Source organism: Seriola aureovittata, chromosome 18, assembly GCF_021018895.1.
Source record: "Seriola aureovittata isolate HTS-2021-v1 ecotype China chromosome 18, ASM2101889v1, whole genome shotgun sequence".
Classification (NCBI taxonomy): domain Eukaryota; kingdom Metazoa; phylum Chordata; class Actinopteri; order Carangiformes; family Carangidae; genus Seriola; species Seriola aureovittata.
In genome coordinates, this window is record NC_079381.1 from 6,989,096 (window position 1) to 7,004,199 (window position 15,104).

The window sequence follows — 15,104 nt, forward strand, 5'->3', positions numbered from 1 at the left end:
AGCATGAATCTTCCCTGTGTTCAGCGTCACGCCGCCATGGCTCGATTCATATGTCAAAATGCGCCGCTGCATGCACCATATCCACGGTTTTGTTTTGTTTTTTTTTTTCCTCCTGTATGCGCCTCTGTTTTGGATACAGTACTGTAGCATTGCTTCACACAGCCTTCTTTTTTTTTTGTAAATACAACCACGGAGAGGCGACTTTGATTGGCAGAAATAGCATCAGTGAGTGCAAGCCAAAGGAAAGCTATCCATGCAGGAACACCCACAGAACTTGCAGAATTCTGCTGATTTGTCAAGCGCGCTCAGGCTTGCTTTTGGATATGGATGATAGAACTTAGTTAGAAGAAAATACAGTCTTTTGGCAGTATTGACATAAAAAAAAAAAAAAAAAAAAAAAAGCTCTGAAAAACATGAATTGCACGATTGTCTTAAATCCACTGCGAGTTTTCATGTGTAGTCGTGAGGCTTTGCGTGGCTGTGGGGTGTTCTGCCCGTCACACTTTTCAACACATATAAAGTGCAGTCAGTGCAGTGTGTCACAGCTTTTGAAAGTGGGTGCTGTGTATATCCATTTGAACATTTTTAGCAATGATAGATAGATAGATAGATAGATAGATAGATAGATAGATAGATAGATAGATCTTTTTCAACAGTGGCTATAGATGCAGATGTACAGTAGCTATGATGAGCAGAAAAAAAAAAAAAAAAAAGGCGGTACCTAATGAAGCATCCCAAAAGGCAAGCAGCTTCTTGTGGGTCAGGTCGATGTTGGAAGCCGAACAGATAAAAAGAATAGTTGATGTTTTGACATTTTAAGATGGCTTTTTGAGGATATTTGTTATGGCATTTCTACTAATTTACAGAGAAGTATAAAGCAACAGGGCTGTGTGTGTGTGTGTGTGTGTGTGTTGGGGGGCAGGGGGTGGGGTGGGAGGGGTGGGGGTGGGGTGGGAGGGGTGGGCAACACACAAACGTCAGACATGAAGCCATGACATCAAAAGCACACAACGCACTCCCCAGATCTTGGTTCTTCTGGCCTTGTTTCTTTCTTTAGGTGGATGTTTTTTTTAGTCAGTTCATCTGAAGCTCTTCAGATTTTCTTTTCATTACTTTACGTTTGATTCTGATTCTCCTTCATCCGTTGCTACTATTCAGTTTATACTGTACATTGCGGCATGAAAAAAAACCTTTCCAAAAGGTATTGTTGCCTTTCATATTACAGTTATAGACATTGAGGGAGATAAGGCAAGCACTCGTCGCTCCCATTCTGAGGGAGAGAAGATGCATCACACTTTTCTTTACTTTCATTCACCAGGGTGAAAAATTGTCTTTTGCTCGACAATCAGAAACACATACGACATATGCAGTAGAATACGAGAAACGTGCATATGTCAATGTGTTATATATAACATAAAACACTATTATGTTGAGCAGTTATTATCAAGTTAAATCCAGTTTCACTTCATATCAGCATTTTAAACTGACAAGAATCTGTCAATATTTTTTTTTCCACTCCCTCAGATTTACTGAGACAGATTGATAACTCGGGCCCCCACCTAAACTTGTGATGAAACCTTTGCCCTTGGTTGTGAAGTATTGCTAATGTCTGGGGGTGTGTGGCTCATCTGCTGAGACGTTGCCAAGCAGACAACAGATCAATACGATTTGATTCAGCCCTGATGTCTAGCTGCAGTATCATGCAGTGCAATATAATACAATTCAGGACAGTGTGATGCAACATTACGAACGTTTTTATTGTAATTCTCATAACATTTTGACAGCTTGGAAGGGGAAAATTCTAATTGGTTCACATGCTAGTTATGGAGAGGGAGAGAGGAGGCTGGTGTTAACATCCTATTTGGATCTCATTCATAAAAGATGAAATTAGTCAGCTGTAAATAACACTTTCAAACAAGCAACTGTTTATTTCTGTAGTGAGATTTTCTGTGTTAAATATGTGAAAGGAATACATGATTTTACTAGAATAAAAGAGTGAAATAACATACTGTTGTACTCTGGCTGTGTAAAACTGCAAATACTTTTGTAGTTTCACTTATGTCCTAACATCATGCAAGTTTAAACTTCATGCATGATGTAGTATTAATTCACGGTCCAAAATTCCCTTTATAAACAGTTGCTACAAGCAGATATTCTATTGCTAGATGGAATATTTTGAAAGTACACAAATATATTATCTATATTTCTGCAACATGCCGGATACATTTTTATATATACATATATACTTATATATATAACATGTATATGTATTTAGGATCAGGATATATAGCATTCACAACAAAGTGATGTCACCACGACCTTTGACCGCTAAAATCTATTCGGGTTCCCTCAAGGCGTCAAATACACAAATACAAACAAAAACAGTCCCAGTGTGTGTGTGTATGTGTGTGTGTGTGTGTGTGTGTGTGTGTGTTTGTGTTCCTCTGTGTGAATGTGCCTTCATTTGCATGAATGGCAGTGGGGTTGTCATAGCATGGTTTTTGACACGTGATGCTCATTTTACTTCTACAGGTTCCTCCTGGTCTCTCTCCTCAACAACTCCCTAAATTAAGTCATGGGCCTCCAGTATAGCATCGTGTTGTGTCAGACATAAATGTGAAAGGCCCCAAAGAAGCTGTACTTACAAGCTCAGTTTGTTTGTTTGTTGCCGTCTTAGAGAAAGTGTGTGTGTGTGCGTGTGTGTGTGTGAGCGTGCGTGTGTGTGTGTGTGTGTGTCAGACCGATGCCATTTGGGAGCAAAAAGTGTGTGGTGTGTGTGTATGTGTGTTTATCTGTAGGAAAGCACAACTGTGTGACCCATTGTAGTGGCTGGGACAAATCTGACCCACGAAGACCACAGATGCTTTAAATTTGAATAAAACACCCAAATTTCAATGAAAATAGTGATCATTAATTACATTGGCAAAGTGTTATTAATAATAATAATATTATTTAATATTATTTTCAGGCAATTATGTGAAAGACAAACTATTTTTCTGGTATAAAAACATTTATAAATGGGTCAAATTTGACCCCAGGACAACAGGAGGGTTAACTTGCTGTGGTGACTGTGTGGAAAGTTTAGAAAAAGTGAACTCAGTACTGAAAATTGCCTGTTACCAATTATTGTAAAAAAAAAAAAAACTTGCTGTTGCCAAGCCAACAGAGAATGAAATCTTAAGGATTCTAACTTTAAGCAAAGGCCTTTGTAAATGCTGTTTGTAGATAGATGAATAATAATTTTCTGCATCTGTTCAATTTCATCCCTAACCTCAGTGTGATACAAACTGATTTGATGCACATTAGCTTTATCTTAAACAATAAGCTGGAAGCATCGGCTGAATACTTAATTGAATGGGGAGGTTAAATGGAGGTGTTGCTTTTATTCTCACTCCCACGTTCCTGTGGTAATAACAACAACATCTGCATAACTACTTTTCCTTTGTAACTAAGAGGCTTACAGTTTACACTGTGCTTGAGTCACACCTGGCCTTGATAGTAGGGCAGGTACGCAAACCAATTGTGCTTTTAATGGGCATGAAAGTTTCAACATATAATCTACAAACCCCGGACGGGGAGGCAATTTGTATCTGACCTCTGGTGACCTCGGTAGGTCATTGACCTCAGCATTGCATTTTTCCAGTTTTTGTCCCATTTCTCCATTATCATCATATATATCTTTGCATAAATTGCATTTTTGTTCTCACAAAGATGCTTATTTGCTGCTATGGCTATGTAACATAATTATGCTTAGAGCACCAATTTTGCAGGGGGGACTGCAGACCCCCCCCCCCCCATTTCCAGGTGTTAATGTAGCTATATCTTGTTAAAAACATTGCATCTTCTTCTGTGTGTGCTATGGAATCACATGACTAGCTGGCACATTGGTGAACATTTTGAACAGTTTGGTCTGGACCACAGTCATTTCTCCAGGTGTCTCTGTCCTGTCCCAGAGGTCACATCTGAAATGCCTCCACGTCTGAGAATAAACTTCAAGGTTTATAGAAACACTGAAGAAAGTTTCATGTTTAAGTCATAAAATGCACAATAGCTTCCATATATAAGCTTACCTGCTGCACTATGAAGGCTGTGTGTGTGTGTGTGTGTGTGCGTGCGTGTGTGCGTGTGTGTGTGGGTGTGGGTGGGGACTAAGGGGATGAATGTGTAAATGTGCTCATGGCTACCTTAGTCTTATTTGTGAACTGGCATATAGTAAATTTTGTGCTCTATTTCTGTCACACACACACACACACACACACACACACACACACGCCTGCTCTGACTCTGATTAGATTCTTAACTGGACAAAATCTCAGTGCTCGCCCGTACAAGTCACAGTTGCATTTGGCAGATGGTATTTAGCAGAATTGTCCACAACAGCATTTTAGCAATGTGACACAGAAAAAACCTGGCAGCAGATTCTCATCAGGCGAAACAAGGAGAAGGAACACTTTCATCCTTGAGGTGAACATTTTTCTGAAGGGACCTTGTATAAGGAATACCTAAGTGAGTTTGTGTTCCTTTCACAATAAACACTGATTTGTCAGAAGTCATATTGTACCTTGAGTACCACTTCCTTGCTCTGTTATGAGGGCGGCGTGATGCTGTGCTTGCGGTGCAGTTAATGATGCGGGACAAGTAGGGGCGGGGGGAGGTTAGCCATGTGAGTAACAGTCAGTGAAATGTCTCAGCAACCACCCTAAGTACAGCCTGACAGAGCTGCTAGCATAGTTGTATATTCTTAGTTTTGTTATTATCTCAAACTTAATTTTTGACTTTTGGTCAGTATTTTTTATTCAATAGCCATTCGATGTATTAACATTCTGTGTTTACCTTTCTATGCTGCAGCAAAACCCGCTTAGAATCTCCCTGAGGTCTCTTATTAGCATGCTAACCTCATTAGAATACTAACAACATGGGGATTTTGTGTGTTGTGGTAAAAAAAATAGCAATTTCTCCGGTAATTGGTACAAATAGTTGGGTAGATATGGTTTAGTGTTTAAGTGTCTTTAATGAATCTACGTTATCCTCTCCTTTTGAATGGGATCCAAAAAGTATGAAAATGGTATAAAAAAGTATAAGAGATCACTTCAGGTTTTTGGACCTGACTGTATCTGATGAAAAATATCCATTACAATAACACACAAATTTCCTGAGTCAGAAAACTAACATTCCAATTTGAGGAGATCTAAATGAGTTTTGCTGCAACACGGCTTCACATCCATCCAGTGGGAAAGATTCAGTTTTATGTAACATGTGGGGGCATTTTATTTCTGATGAGCAGACTACGGCTGGAATGATTGCCTCACATTAAACAAAGGGAGTTTGCGCAAACCTGACAAGCTTGGCACTCATAAGGGATGATAATGAGAGCAAATCAGCTGATTATACAGAATCCTCCCTCTCAGCAGGGGCTGCTAATTCTGACGCCTGCATGCACAAAATCATTAATCAATGAATGCTTCCAATTATGCAGGAGACAGCCCACTCATTCATTCTTACCTTGCTTTGAGTTTCTGGCCCATTTCAGCAGCAGACAATGTGGGAAAAAGAAAGAGAGAGAAACAGACAAAATGAACTTTGTTGTGTATTTTAATGTGCTACACTACATTAGGAGGACTGACTCCGGAGTGCCTTTTAAGTTTTTGATCTGCATCTGAAGGACAGCCTCATTTTTGTTTTTTACTTTTAAAAAAAAGTCCAAACATTTCTTACAAAATTCAACAATTAGAAAAAAAGAAAGAGTTCATAATCAATATTCTGTCTTTATAAAAAATCAAATGTTTATTATTGATTGATTGACTGACACGTGTTTTAGTTTCATCTCTGAGAAACCTTTGGGGCAGATGGGTCAAAATACCTGAGAGCTTCAGCCAAAGCCATCAGAGTTGTGAACCAAATTCAAAAACACTTCATCACTGACTTTGTGAACACGTGCTGTGTTTGTCATCCAAAATTGGATCCCAGGATCCAAGAGTGAATAATTGAATTAATCTTAAACAGATTATAAAGTCAGTTTCCACAGTTTTTAAAGTACTGTTTATTGCTTCAACTTGAAGAATTTCTGACAGAAATAATCTTCCACTTGGTGAAAGGAACTAGAAATGTCGATGAATTTTAACATTAAAATAATTAATTCACTCATTTACAGGTGCTACAGATACAAATAAAACTAATTTAGGTTGTTTATCTGCTGTGACTTCAAGGTTAGCATCAGGGCTTACCACATGGAAATAATCTGAACATGTCCACACGTCTAACATCTGTCTACTACAGACAATTACAAACCTCTACACTAAACAGCAACTGCTTCTGAGTGCAATGGCTGGAAGAGCAAACCCACAAAGAGGGGTGCAATTTAATGAGGCTGGCCATCAGGGCATCAATGAGCTCCTCTCCCTGCGAAGTGCCCTTCAGAACACCTAACAGGAAAAGAACTGCCTGAAAAGGCAAATAGAAAAATTGCAGGAGGAAAAGGGTGAAGTTTTGCCACAGGGTGCACAACAACAAACTGAAAATCAACAGGCTGGAGAACCTTCTAGAGATCAGGGAGATGCAGTTCAAGGAGGAACACACAAAGCGCTATGAGACCATCACAACGAACGACTTGGAAGTGTCCCGCCATAAGCGAAGTCTCCAATTCAAGGAGGAGCAGATTGAGGCCTCGGAGCACAACGACCAGCAAAAGATGAATGAGTTGATGGAGCAGCTCCGCCAGAGGGAAAATCAAATCCTGGAACTCCAGGAGGAGAAAGAGAAACTCTCCGAGCGGCTCACAGAGACCACGAACCAGCTGAGCTGCGAAGGAGCTGAAAACAACGCTCTGGAGGAGAAGTTCAGAACAGAGCTCACAGAGCGAGAGATGAAAGTAAAAAAAGATGGAAGAGGTGAAGAAAGAACTGAAGAAGAAGAACAAAGACCTGGAAGAGGGGAAGAAACAACTGGAGGAGATAAAAGAAAGAACTGGAGAAGAAGAAAGACCTGGCCTGGTCTCTCAAGAAGCTGACGACCAGGCCGAGACAGAGGTGGAGGAAAAGAAGTTGGAAATTAAAGAAAAAGACAAGGACACACTGAAAGAGGATGAAAAGAATGAGCAGGAGGAAATTAAAAATGAACAAGAGGAGAAAGAGGAGATGAAAAACAAACAGGACGGGGGATTAGAACAGGAAGACGAGGAGAAGGAGGCACAACAAAAGAAAGAAAAAGTGGAAAAGGCAGAGAAGAAAGACAAATAAAAAGTGCAGAACACAGAGAAAGGTTTTTAGAGGTTGCCGCACAAAAAAAAAAAAAAGAAAAAGCATGACGGTGACAGCAAGGTGGAAGAGACTGCTTGTTGTTCAGCTCAGACAACCCGCCCTACCTCCTGATCCACAGCCGCCCCAAGAGTTGACAATAGGCTAGTTATCAGCGACTGAACTTTAATTGAACTAAACTGATTAAATATCTGTCTGGTATATGATCTACGTTTTTAGATTAATCAAACAAAGTAAGATTGTCCACGATGTAAGATAGTAACGATTGCTCCTACCATTCTGTAGTACTGTTGTTGCAACGCATTTGTATTTCCAACAAACTTTGTTGATATCCATTTTATGAAATATCACTTGGTGAGACTGTCAAGAAAGGACTAATTTGAGGCTTTTATGTTGAAATTAGTTCAAAGACAGGAAAATGCATCATGTACCTGTTTGCTAGTTACCCACGGAAGCAGCAAGCAGGTTTGTAACTCTCAAGTTTGGAAGAAAACAACCTTTTTAACTGCTGGTACGTAGTTGCCACATATGGGTATATCATGTGGCATGACCTGGGAAAAGCCAAAAAAAAAAAAAAAAAAAAAAAAAATCAATATTTCTACAAATATATACTTTGCTAGTGAATTTCATGATGAGTGTTTGTTGGGATCTTTTGTTCAGGTCACCAATTATGTGCCTGTACATTTTGCCTGAATCATGTGGTGCGACAAAAGACTTGGTTTCATAACCTGGACGAAAGATATTTTATATTTCGTTAACATGTTCATCTACTGTCATCTATCATTAGAACAAAATAAAACAGACTGCACCCCATAGATTTATGGCATGACGCTAAGCTACCAGAGAAGAAAACAGCATGGATTCCATATATATATAAAGTCACGAGAGCTGCCAGAGAGAGAGAAAAAAGAAAAAAGGGAGAAGAAATGTAGAGCTGCATCAAGGGGTTTAAAGGGAAGGAAAAAGATGGCAAACACTATGTTGGATTGTACATGTAATATTGCAGCAGTTCTGGTCGATGTTGATGAAGCACAATACAGCCACAAGAGATGCCAGAAAATGCAGCGACCCCATACCTCTCTGTAAGAGGAATTTTAATTCACCAGAGTCGTCCACACCAGAGAGAGATCAGAGAAGGAATACAGCTTCAGCAGACAAACACTGCAAAAGACTGTGGAAGGATAAGTGTACACTGAAGAAGCAGGTCTTACATCTGAGGGAAACAGCCAGCAGAGATGAGAAAACTAAATGATAAATTCACAAAGAGGTAGAAGAGGTTAATGGCAAGACAAAGAGTAGGGCCAAGTGAAAAATTCAAGCGAAGGGGGTGCAAGAAACTGTCAGCGGAGAGAAAAAGCAAGCTGTTATCAATTTTTTGTCCAGAGATGAAAACAGTTGCCTCTTAGCTGGGGAACAAAAAAACATCAACACCAAAAATAAACTGAAAATGAAAAGAAGAGCTCTAACAAAGCCCCTGACAGAGCTTCATACACAGTATCAAACAGAGGTGGAACATCTCTTCGTGTCTTATAGACCAACTTGCCAGACCATGGCCGTTGTATATGACGGAGCCAAAAATCATCGCTTTGGCACCTGATTTTAATTCAGTCTCTTTGTCAATTTTTATTTTGTTTTAATCTAGTTTTCATCTGGCATGTTTGTCTCATTTTTGTCATGGACAGAAATATATTCATCGTCTTAGTGTGTTGAGGTAACAGCTATACAGCTAGCACCACTTTAGTGTGCAGTTACCATGGTTACAGGTGTCTATTGCGTGGTCACCGTGTCACTGCTCTGCAGTAATACACAAGCTCCCATGAAGGCGCAAACTGAAATGTGATGGTCTGGCGTACGGGAGAAGCGACTCCCTTGTCGCCTATCCTTAATCCTGACAACATATAACTTTTGTTTTTCATTTTTTTTTAACTAAAGTGTCAGGTCCTGTTAAGTTTAGTTTTTTCCACTTCCTGTTTTATTTTGTTTGGATTCCCTCACTTCCTGCTTGTGTTCTCAGTGTCTTTACTCCCTGTGTGTGTTTGTTCATTGCCTTCACCTGTGTCTCATTATCCCCTGCTCCTGTGTGTATTTATACCCCTCCTCTCCCAGTGTGTCTTTGTCAGATCGTCTGCGTGTTTTGTCCCAGCGTTCCGGCTCTGTTTCCCTGTGTTTTGATCCCTCGTGTTATACTGAAGATTCCGATTCCTGGTTCCTGTCTTTTGCCTACTGATTTTGTACTTCTGCCTGGTTTGACTGACTTCCCGTGTACCGACCCCTTTTTGGAATAAACTGTCTACTGCTAAGCGTCTGCCTCAGCTCTGCTTTTTGGGTCCACTGCCTGTCTGCTCAGTTCGTGACATAAAGCTTGAGGTTTTAACATTTGTTCTTTTAGCTGTTCAACTGACTGAATACTGAAAAGTGTCATCTTCAGGCTCACCATTGGCTTTGTTTGCTGCCGTATTATTTTCATTACAAAAAATGAAATATTTGTGTTCATGGAAATTTTCATAAAATCTGTTTTAAATAAATTCTTTGCATGGAATTTATTGTTTAGCAATCTCTTCAAATACATTTTTTAACTTCATGTCATTTGGAGTAACTAATCATGTGGTGTGAACAACAACCTGTCATTAAATTCAAAATAATATTATAATATATAACTAGTCATTTAACATTGATCAGTTTTAAGAAATTTACAGGAAAAAACAAGTCTGTTAACTACATTTAAGAAGGCGACTGCGACATCAGAGAACAAGGATATGAGATCATTGTTTACAAAAAGAAATTCAAATACCTTTTTTCTACACACTTTATATTACAGTGAATTTTTTAAAATGTTAATGAAATAAATCATGGTCACACTACATGACATTTACTAAGGCCACAGCCCATTTGTCTAAATGAAAAAACACTAACATCACTTTATTCAAAATTTGAATTTATATGTACACTATTTATTGGCCTTTTGAAAATCCTTACACATCATTGACCCTTATACGTGCCTCTGTGTTATGTCGTGTGAGTGTGTATTGGTATGCCCTGCTCTGCCCTCCCCTCTCCTCCAGCAGGTGATGTGGCCCGGCTGTCCCTGTTCCCCTATCAGCAGCTGGGGCCTAAATGCTGTTGGAGGAGGCTTGGTCGTGGCCAGTGTGAGCCATTCGTGCTAGAGAGAGTGAACTGCGTGGAGCTGTGGTTGTCGTTACGTCGATTAGTGATATTCTTCCTTTTGTGTGGTGGTTAGTTCGTGATTACCCAGTGCTCTACTGCCAGTTTTTCGTTACAGTTTTCGTTGCCTCAGTGCGAGAGCCGGTGTTGCTGGAGGAATTTAAAAACTGCCAGAACACAGGTGATACACAGCTACTGTAGCCAGGGTGCTAAGGCTGAGATGTGCAATGTTTTTTCTGCCAGAGGTGGGATCATTTAATCGCTGACTGTGCAGCATGGAAGCGCAAGGAGTCCGCTCCAAAACAGCCAAAGAGGGTGGGGTTGATGAAGACGGTAATCCCCGGTGACCCATCCTCTATCCCACCTGATGAATGTTTTAAACTTTAATGGGTTTGTGTGACTCACAGTGAAAGTTGAGGACCAGCATTCTGTCACGGTGTTGCGAGACACTGGTGGCTCGTAGTCCCTTAATCTTGTCCAGTGGTTTTGCCGTTTGGTGCCACTTCTTGCCTGTGATTCAAGCACCTTGGGCAGGGGAGTAGGTATGAGTTTTGTGCTTGCACCTCTCCCCTGTGTTCATATTCGGTCTCAGCTGTGTGCCGTTTTTTGTTTTTCGTCGGCAACGATATCGCGGGCGGGAAAGTGTACCCTGCTCCTGAAGTGGTTAGTGTCCCAATTGCTGAAGTTGCGTGTGATGACCTGGCACAGCGTCATCCTGAGGTGCCTGGGCCCCTGAAGGTGTTAAAGGAACAGTTTACAGTGACTGACCCTCAAAAAATGAGTGTGCAGAAATTTATTTGTAATTTGTACGGGTCAGCTTCGTGGAGCTACTGATATTATTCCTTTCATGTGGTGGCTAGTTTGTGATTACCCAGTGCTCTACTGCCGGTCTTTGGTTATAGTTTTCGTTACGGTGAATAAAACTCTTCCTTATTTATTGCTAGAATCTGGTTTCCTGTTTCGTTTCTGTTTTGCCCGGTTCTTTATTTTTCATTGTTACTTCCCTTTACCCCTAGACTCTTTCTGGTAATGTAACAGACTCATATACTTTATATGTGAGCACAGAAAAGACAGAAGGAAACAGATAAAGGGCTGAAACTGGCTGACACTAGGCAGAATGTAAATACAATGCAATGACATAATAAATTTGCTGATTAAGGTATTACGTTGACTTTTCGAGCAGGCTTTAGCTACTTTCCATTGAAAATAGTTCAATGGAAAGTACATACACCATACACGATCCGGCCATATAGAAGGTTTTAACCTAGTCTTGTTTTATACATTATTAATTTACTTTACATGACCCAAGTCTCCCCTGCTCTCAATATCCAAAAAGGCTTTTAAGAGAACATAGACAGTAAATTTTTCATTTGCACATGCAAATTGTACCGGCAATAAATTGACTCAACATCCATTTTATTGTTTGGGTTAGGGGAGAGGTTAGGGGTTAGTCAGAGAAATTATGTCATGTCAAATGACACTAAAAGCAAAAATGTGTTAGTGATAACATGCAAAATGACTTAAGGAAAATGGCGTGTTAGTTATATGCCATTTGGTGAGACCAGGCTGGTACACCTCTATTAGTCCTATCCAATGGTTTTGTATAGAGATCAAGATGGACAACGACTCCACTTAGGAAAGCAAAACTATCCTGGATACGGTTGCAGCCGTCTTGCGCTGGTGACATCATCTGGAGCCAGAGTCTTTCCAGTAGTGATTGGCGGGTGGAACCGTGGTACCAAGGTCCCACCCTGATACCACGGTTGTAATCTTGGTACAAAAATAAAACCCTTCAAGACAAAAAATGAAGATAAAAAATTGACATCTACTTTAATTTTTTTTTTTTTCTTTTTTAACTTTGGGGTCATGTCCCATCTGCTAACATGGAGGGAGTGGGGTTTATGACCTGTACTGTGGCAAGCCACTAGGGGGTGATCAAGATGTTCTGGCCTCACTTTAAGAGAGCTGTCATGTCATCCATCCTCGTATACAGCCATTGGTCACATCCAAGGGTGGGAGCAAACAACCTACACAGTCATCTAAATTAGAGGACTTGTTGGACAGTTTAAAATATAATGTCTCTGTTGCACATTGTGATTGAATTTCATACGGTGAAAAAAAAAAAAATTAGGCATTACTCAAAGGCAGACTTTATTTAACCATGTAAAACATATCCATGTATATACTGCAGCTGTCTAGTATAGTTTTGATATTAAGGACTAAGGCTATATGAGAATCATGGTGTAATCAATCCCCACAGGCAGGGATTGCATCTATAGTCTAAGGAAGGTGTGGGATATGATAACTTTATGACTTCCCAGCTGCCCTGCCCTCTCTCAAATATCTAATCATTTCCCAGCACTTATAGCAAACAGAAAAATACCATCTCAGTTTATCTCCTGCAAATTCATATTTTTTTTCCCCAAATTTTTGCTGCCAGACCAGCACCTTCCTGCAAATTGAACTTGTTTGTTGGTGCACTTACTATTCTTCAACCACGCTTTAACAGTAATTGGAAGACGGAGAACATTTCCTTCTGGTCCAGATAAATACTGGCCAGTAGCATTCATAGTTGTGATCATGGGCCGTAATTATATACTTAAAGCCATATTCCTACCAGGCTTACTCCATATGCTGTAATTTACATTCATGCATTTTTCATGTATGCAGAATACATTACCTATTAGAGAGATTAGAGGGAGCGTTGAGGGATTTTGATGCTGAACCGTTTCATCATGTGGTGTTCATGTGGTAATTAATAATTTTTTTTCTTAAAAGAGCATTAATAAAAAATAATCCTAAAGCTAAGGCTATCTCTCAGCTACATATACCATGATGAAGCTTTTACTGAAAAAGAAAAAACCTCAAATTTAGCCGTACAAAACAGCCACTTTTTGTAGGAGCTCCATTCTTTCCAAACGCCATTCTCAATAGTGTGATGACACTTGCAGCAGTGAAAATGAGCTCTACATCGCGCTGGATATTGAAACAGCTGCTCCAATTCGCACCTTAAATTCGAGAAAAATGCTGTAAACACCAACTTTACAAATGATCAAAGCCTTATTAATATTAGAGGGTAGAAATTGGGGTAAAGCAATAGCTGAGAGTTATTCACATTTTAGCTTTCAATAAGAGAGATTTGTTGTAAACGCTCTGAAATTCACAGCACTCTCAGTGGGTTTCACTGGGTCTAAGTGTTACAATAAAATCTCATATTCAGTGTGAGGCCCCCTCAAAGAACCTCTGAGCTATTATTATGCTCTTTCAAAGGTTGTGAGGTCATCAAAGAAATGCTTGAATACTAGTTCATTAGTGTAGCTTTCATTAAAAAGATGACAGTGTCTTCAACGTTTGCCTTTTTCTACATGTGGTCCGCGCTGCTCATATCACACCCTGAGCAAAAAAAAAAAATAAAACAACCACACATCGGACCTCCAGTTGTGTTCACACCGATTCTGGCCTCAGCCACACATTCAGAAGCGGGACACAGCAGACGTAGCCCACAAATGTTTAAAAGCTCTACATGGCACTCCTTGTTAAATATGCTGAAGGTTTTCATGCCACAGAGTGAATCAATGTGCCACATTTTTCTGTCACAAATCTGACACTGTCAGTACCGAGTAAAAAAAAAAAAAAGTAGCTGTCTTTCTGCTTAATGGAACAGACTGGCCTTTGCCTCAGTGTCTCAGGTTCTTAAGTGACCGTTCATTCTCTGTTCTGTCTGCCACTTGTACCAGAGGACTATGAGTGGACTCGAATAACAAGTTCTCAGAACTAAAACACAGAGTACGCAATATACTGTATATATGTATGGATGGCAATTAAATCACAAAAAATTTGATTGGTGACAACAAAAGCACAATTGATAAACCAAAGCATGTAGAACTAAACTACATGAAAACTTAATCATATAAAAGCTGATAATAAAGAATAAAAGGACCATAAACTTGATGCTAATGTGAGATATACAGTATATAATGATACAATAACAGAAAGGGCTCACAAACCTTACTGAGTTTGTAACATTGTAAGTGATTAATAAAAGGTAGATGTCATTATGGGTTGTGGTTTAAGATTAGCATTACTTCACGATAGGTTAAAAAAGGAAGCATCTACCTTATTAAAGCATCAATTCTCAAACTCTTTACAACGTGCTGGGCCGGTTCCGGACACCAATGAACACATATTTCTTTGTCAGAGGACGAGTGGAGTGCAGAGTGGCACTTCTCTGGACGTGGAGTGCTGCTCTCTTGAAACCACTACCAAACCAGCACTTGTTGTTGTGCTTTTTTCTTCTCTGCTGCAGCTGCTGACTTCGCCCCCTTTCTTTTGTCCCATTCTCACATTGTTCATCGTATTTTCTCATTTGACTTTTGTTCTCACTCTGTAACAGATGGAATTTGAAGTGCAATGGTAGTAGTTGAAGTGAAGCACAATAACTGAGAAAACAAACAAAAAACTCAAAAAAAGTAAGTACACCAAAAATGACTCACAGTAACCGCTGAATGGTGTAACCGCTCTAGTTGAAGACAGTGTAATGAACTGTGTTATCGGTGTTTGTGCATTTTTAAAGATATGGAATCTTATTTAAAGAATAAATAATTGTGTATAGTATTGACAAAATCATATCATGATAAGCTGATAAATGAAAATGAATCTGGATTACATTATTTAATATATCACATAAAG